At 49.6% G+C, this 7353-nt stretch overlaps 1 pseudogene; it reads right to left on the reverse strand.

Annotated features, from left to right (window-relative positions):
* Positions 1-334: 334 nt before the first annotated feature.
* Positions 335-469, reverse strand: LOC112549466 (annotated as a pseudogene).
* Positions 470-7353: the final 6884 nt, after the last annotated feature.

The following is a 7353-nucleotide window of genomic DNA, read 5'->3' on the forward strand; positions in this document are numbered from 1 at the left end:
TCTCATCATCTATAAATACATGTTCAGGGAAAGGAAAATATTTAGTTATTTCCTGAAACACAAATTGCTGTATTTACGCAAATACAAAATGAAGTTTTTTCCCCAAGCAGCCTAGGGGGGGAAGTCCCTCATCTTTGCATACAAGGTAACCTCATTAAATACAGGCTCTATCATTTTACTGCTGCCAAAAGCAGCATGTGTTCAGTAATGGAAACCAACTAGGAAGCTGATAATATGCAGCCAGTACTGAGCATGACTACAAAACATCTGATCCATATGAGGCAAACATGCTGATGGGGACCCTTTAAAAACCTGGCAGGTGTTCCCTCTGCAAGGAACTAGTACCGGGCCTGGAGATACTGCAATACCAGGCAAGCACTTGGAGGGCGAGAGCAAGCCCTGGCACCCTCCCTTTGGTGCCAAAAATGCTGCTACATTTGGTCTTAGCCAAAAAAAACTGAGATGCTGATGGGAACCTTTTTTTTAATTACAAAACAACTAAAAGCAACTATATTAACACAGAACTTAATAACTTCCCCCCTCCCACTGCCCCTTGAACAATACCTTCTTCTTCTTACACCCCTTTCCACCATTAACGCACTAACCTCTCACACACTACCTGCAACCCAGGAGGAAGCATCACCTTTCACTCCATCCCTTTGAAATAAATATCACCATTCTTCTCTCCTCTGTCTCTTCTCTGCCTTCTCCTTTCCCTTCTCATCCACATCTTGGTCCACATATTTTTTCAATTAATAAATTATGCGACAAAACATTTTCTTTTGGTGAAAGCCAGTCCCTTCATCAACACTAGGTTTCTCACCTACCATATTGCTACTATTTCACAAAGTAATATGATTCTCCATCTCTGTGTCTCCAGCCCTTTGGGCATTAACCCATAAAACACCATTCCATATGTTAAGTCACAGTTTATATCAATTACCCTCAAAAAACAATGCATTATTTCCCATACCCCTTGCACACAAGGGCAGTCCCTCAGTCCCTCTCTTCCAAGCTTTTAAGCAATCCTTCAAGTCTCTCATTCTGAACTTCTCCAATTTTTGTTTCTTTTCATCTTCTATTCCTTCCTATATCCTCTCAAGGAACTCCTTCATTATTCCTCCATTCACTCCTCTTTTGTACAACTCTTATAATACTCCACCACGACATCCAACACCTTCACACTCTCTTCTATTTGGATTCAAGAATGTATTCAATCTTAGTTACCTTTGCTACTCTACTGATGCCTACTGAAGAGGTAAAATGGTTACAATGATTTCCAGCATCTATTCTGGTCTGACAACATTAAGGCGAAGTGCAGACATTTGGAGGGAGTGGTTAGGGGAAGGCTAAAAATGGCCACGTGATCTACCTTAGTTCACCCACATGTGAATCTTACACTTAGACCTAGTTTCAGTGATCAGAAATTAAGCTGAATCTGTAACAGAACAGAAGTTACAGTCACACAGACTAGTCTAAAGATAGACCTGAATCGATGTACACTCAAACTTAATTGAATTGATCTAGGTTAGATCAGTGATTGGAACTTATGTACAGTTACCTGCACAGCCCCAGAGCTAGGAAAGTCCAGCTGCTCACCTCAGTCCCAGAGTTGTGCATTTCTACCATCTCCCCTGGCATGTCTACTTTTATGCCCCCTCTGACCCCTTGTCCCACCCCCCACAGACTAGTTAGTCTCCCCAAAACCCCATCCCACAGGCCACTCTGGGTGCCAGCATTCAGCCCTGCCAGGAGCTGAGGAAGTAATATTGATAGAGGGAGGGGCAGGAGGGATGGGGGGGTAGGTTTTCCAAGGGGTAAGAAAGCTAAAAATAGCCCCTGGATCCATCCTCTCCCAAGTTCCCCTGTGGACCCCATGAGTCCCTCTGATCCCACCAAACCCTCCCAGATCCCAGCAACCCCCCACGGACCCAGCAACCCCCACAGACCCTTTCTACCCCCCCAATCCCCTCTGGTCATTCTCATGGATCTGGCCTATCCTCATCCATCCTGTGGATCCCATGTGTTGCCCCAATTACCCCATGTATGCTACCTGTCCCCCATCACCATGATCCCTTCAGTGGATGCCACCTGTCTCCCCAATCCCCCAGATACCTCCTACACATGCCACACTCCTCTCAACCTCCCCAAGCCCCCCTGGTCCCCCCCCAGCACTTCTTGCATCCCCCCACACTCCCCCACTAGCCCCCCCATTCCAACTTACCTTAGCTTGGGTGGCCATGTTTAATGCAATCTAACCTCCCCCTAACACCCACAAATATCTGTACTTAGTCTAAATGTCAAGGCATTTATTTCAGTATATTTCTCCTCCCAGAGGGGTGGCTTTTTAAAAATAGAAGCATAGAAGTAAAGTGAATATTGCAGTAAAAAAAAAGCCTGCCATTGCTAGATAGCCAGTGACACATAATTGTATGGACTACTAGGGTCCAGCTTGCAGACATTCAGTGCACATAATTTTCACTGATTTCATGAAGAGTCCTAGGGAAAGCAAACTTACAGAATAGGAGGTTAGTCAGTGAGAACTTGTGGAAATCAGATGAGGTCCTGGATGACTGGAAAAGGGCAAAAGTAAGGAAGGCCAGTGATTCCATAAGTTATTTACAGAATGTGGTAAGCAATCTAGTCACAGACCATGCAGAGAAGGCTGAAGTATTTAAAGACATTTTTCACAAATAGGGGCAGCTGCCAGACAATGAGTGCTGTTGACAGCAAGCCTAAGGAAGGAGACAAAAAGCCTGGTAGTGTAGGTAAGGCTCTGGAGCAAGATGCACAGGTGGAAGCCCATTGCACCCCCATTGACCCCAGGACCCCCAGTGCCCCCAGTGGACATCCAGCGGACCCCAACCCAGACCCCCAGTGCAGCTGAGAGGTAGGTAGGGCCTGCAGTGGGTGGGTGCTAGGCAGTTGTGGGAGGCAGCTGAGAGGAGCTGAGGAGGGTCATGCCCCCCTCCGGCTCCTACTTGGCCCAGCCCCCCAGGGAGCCACATGTTCAGAGCCATGCGAACAGAACGCACAAACAGGAGTGCTCTGCGCCCAGTGCAGGAGTTAGCATGGGAGTTAGTACAGAAGTTAGCACAGGAGGGCGAGCAGGATGGGCACGAGGCTCTAGGCAGTGAGCCTGAAGAGAAGGAGTGGCACAGCAGTAGCCTGGACTGCTACCTGCACAATGGTGGTGATGCACTGCATCCCAAAGTTCCCCCGCCCCCGCAGCTGGAGCCCTGCCCTCTGGTACCACTGAGGCTTCCACCCAGACAGAGCCCATGGCTGCAGCCTCCACCCAGACAGAGACCTTGGCTCTCAGCTGTGGGGGCTGCCTGGCATGTGTGCAGGCATCTGGGATCAGGAGCAAGGACACCTCCCCTTGTGGAGTGTGCTGCACATTAGAGTCCCTGGAGTGCCGGAGAGCAGAGCAGATTGATGCAGGCTCTTCACACAGAGAATGAGAAGGGAGGAGAAAGGAAGCCTAGCAGAATGAGGGTGCACAAGAGGAGTCCCTGTGAAGTCCAGCCAGGGGTCACTTACACAAAAGTCATCTCCAGCCCCAAGGCACCCTGCACCAGGGCCACCACCCCCCTGCAGCTTCACAACAGATATGAACCCCTCACAGCATCAATAGAGCCAACTGAGCCCCCAGCTTGATCACTAGAGGAAGAAAGGCAACTTGCAACCACCCCAACAAAGAAACACAGAGTGATTGTCGTGGGCAACTCCCCCTTCAGGGGGACAGAGGGAGAAATCTGCTGCCCTGGCCCCTTGGCCCATGAGGTCTGCTGCCTCCCAGAGGCCTGTATCCAGGATGCAGCTGACAGGATCCTGAGACTTGTCTGGCCCTTGGATCACTACCCCATGCTTCTCATCCATGTGGGCACAAATGACATGGCTCATAGCAATCCCAGCCACTTTATGAGTGACTACAGAGCTCTGGGGGTGGGGCTCAAGGGGGTGAGGGCACAGGTAGTTTTTTCCTCAATCCTCCTGGTTATGGGTCATGGGCACAGGAAGGAGGTGAATCAATTAATTCAATAGAAGACTTCAGCCCTGGTGCCATCACAAAGCCTTCAGCTTCTTTTACCACAGCCTGCACTTCAGAGGTGGAGGCATTGGACTGTTGGGAAGGGATGGCATCCACTTCACTCCAATGGGGACAAAGCTCTTCTCAGCCAGAATGGCTGACCTAATCAACAGGGCTTTAAACTAAGCTTACTGGAGGGTGGGCAGACAACCACCAGTGCAAGCCCACCAAGCGACAATCACAGAATCAGTAAGTCATGCAGCACAAGGGACTGCAGAATTCACTCCTACCTCAGCCCAGGGATGGGACTCTTCTAGGAGTGCTGGGAAGCCTAGGACTTCCAATGGCAGGCTTACTTGCTTGTACACAAATGTCGGGAGCCTGGGGAACAAACAGGAGGAACTGGCCCTCCTGCTAAATAAAAATCAATACAATCTCATAGGAATAAAGGAAACCTGGTGGAACTCCACCTATGACTGGACCACAGGTATAGATGGCTACAGGTATAGACCACAGGTATAGATGGCCGCCCTTTCTAGCAACAGGAGGGATCATGTTGCTAGAAAGGGTGGGGGTGTAGCTTTCTATGTAAAGGAGCTGTGCACTTCCCTACAAGTGGAGTTTGGCACCCAAGAAGGGCAACTTGAGACCCTTTGGATCAGATTACAGTGGGGATGTGGTGAAGGAGATATGTTGGTAGAAGTCTACTACAGACCTCCTAACCAAGAGGAAGATCTTGACCACACATTCACAAGGGAACTGGCAGAGGCTGCATGCTCTCGGTGTATGGTTGTCATGGGTGACTTCAAGTACCCTGACATCTCATGGGAGGAGCACTCTGCCAAATCTGATCAATCACGTAGCTTTCTCACCTACACTGACGAACTCTACTTAACTCAAGAAGTCTATGGGCCAATAAGAGGCAAGGAGCTCCTGGATCTGCTACTGGCAAAAGGGGATGATCTAGTGAGTGACCTGAGAATCAAAGGGAAGCTGGGATACAGTGATCATGAGTTGATCACTTTCTCTATCCATCGCAGAGCTGGCAAATCAGTCAGCAATGCAGAAATCCTGTTCAGCCTCAGCAAATGGAGGCTGAGGGGAGATTTGGTGGCTGCCTACAAACTCGTTAGGGGAGATCAGCAGCAAATAGGAAGGGTCCTATTCCCCCCAGCAGCACCTGGGGTGACAAGGAACAATGGCTAGAAGCTGCTGGAGAATAGGTTCAGGTTAGAGTTTAGGAGGCATTATTTCACTGTTAGGGTGGCTAGAATCTTCCTAGGGAAGTGGTCCTCGCTCCTACAGTTGGGTAAATTCAAAAAGAGGTTGGACGAACACCTGGGGTTGTGTGATCCCAGCATGTGCTCCAGCTAGTGGAGTGGGGTCAGACTAGATGATCTATTTAGGTCCTTTCTGACTCCTAACAACTATGAAACTATGAAACTAGGATGTCATCCTCTTGCTGTACTCAGCCTTGGTGAGGCCACAGCTGGAGTACTGCATTCAGTTGTGGGACTGTCTTTGTTCAGTTTTTAAGTTAATCCACTTACAAAGTAGGAATAAGGGCACTGTTACATGGTAACTTTAGGTGGCTTATTGAGCTCTTAGCCCCTGGACTGGCTCCATAGTTTTATAGTGCTTAGGGTTGGAAGGGACCTAAACAGATCATCAGGTCTGACCCCCTACCCCAGGCAGGAACGAGTATGGGGTCATAACACCCCAGCCAAATATCTGTCCATCCTCCTCTTGAAGGCTCCCAATGTAGAAGAGAGCACCACCTCCCTTGGGAGTCCATTCCAGAGCCTGGCAGCCCTAACCATAAAGTAATGTCTCCTGATGTTCAGCCTGATCCTTCTCTCTAACAATTTGTGGCCATTATTCCTAGTAACCCCCAGTGGTGCCCGGGGAAAACAGAGCCTCCCCCAATTCCCACTAGCCCTCCCTAGTGAGTTTGTAAACAGCCACCAGATCCCCTCTCAGCCTTCTCTTCTGGAGGCTGAATAGATTCAGGCCCTTCAGAGTCTCTTTGTAGGGCCTGACCCGCTGCCCCTTCATCATGTGAGTGGCCCTCCTCTGGACCCTCTCAATGCTAGCCACATCCCTCTTGAAGTGCGGCGCTCAGAACTGGATGCAGTACTCCAACAGTGGTCTGACCAATGCCGCATAGAGGGGAAGGATCACCTGCCTGGACCTGCTTATGATGCATCTGTAGATGCATGACAAGGTGTGCCTAGCTTTACTGACCGCTCCCTCACATTGGCGGCTCATGTTCATCCTGGAGTCAACAATGACTCCAAGATCCCTTTCTGCCACTGTGTTGACAAGAAGAGTGTTCCCCAGCCTATAGGTGTGTTGCTGGTTCCTCCTCCCTAGATGCAGTACCCTGCACTTGTCTGTGTTGAATTCCATTCTATTCTCATCTGCCAACCTCTGTGACCTGTCTAGATCTAGCTGGATTCTGTCCCTCCCTCCAGGGTGTGCCCACCTCACCCCACATCTTGGTGTCAATTTAGACAGCATGCTTTCCACCCGAACATCTAGATCACTGATAAAGATGTTGAACAGTACAGGCCCCAGGACAGAGCCCTGGGGGACTCCACTGCCCACATCCCTCCAGGTCAAAAATGACCCGTCCACCACCCCTCTCTGCGTGTGACCATCTAGCCAATTTGCCACCCATCTGACTGTGTAGGCATCAATACTTCAGTCACCTAGTTTTTTTGAGAGAATGTGATGGGAAACAGTGTCAAAGGCCTTCTTAAAGTCCAGGAAGACGACATCCACCTCCACACCCTTGTCCAGGGACTTTGTGACCTGATCATAAAAGGAAACCAGGTTAGTCAGGCAGGTCCTGCCCTCAGTGAACCCATGTTGGTTGCCCCTGAGCATTATCTCCCTTGCTGGACCCTTGCAGATGTGCTCCTTGATAATTTTCTCAAAGGTCTTCCCAAGGACCAAGGTGAGACTAACTGGCCTATAGTTACCCGGGTCCCCCTTTCTCCCCTTCTTGTAAATGGGGACCACATTGGCCCTTTTCAATTTCTCTGGTACCTGGCCAGAGCCCCATGAGTGCTCATAGACCCATGCCAGGGGTCCCGCTATGACCCCCATCGATTTCCTCAGCACCCTCAGGTGAAGAGCATCTGGACCTTCTGATTTAAACATGTCCAGCCCCTCCAACAATTCCCTAACTAGGTCATCCCTGACCCTAGGCATGGCGGTGCCTCCCCTGGGTCTGTCTGTAATCCTAGTGGGGGAAATGTCCCAGTCCCTGTTCAGGAATATGGAGGCAAAGAATTCATTAAAGAGGTCAGCTTTTT

Source organism: Alligator sinensis, unplaced genomic scaffold, assembly GCF_000455745.1.
Source record: "Alligator sinensis unplaced genomic scaffold, ASM45574v1 scaffold222_1, whole genome shotgun sequence".
NCBI classification, from domain to species: domain Eukaryota; kingdom Metazoa; phylum Chordata; order Crocodylia; family Alligatoridae; genus Alligator; species Alligator sinensis.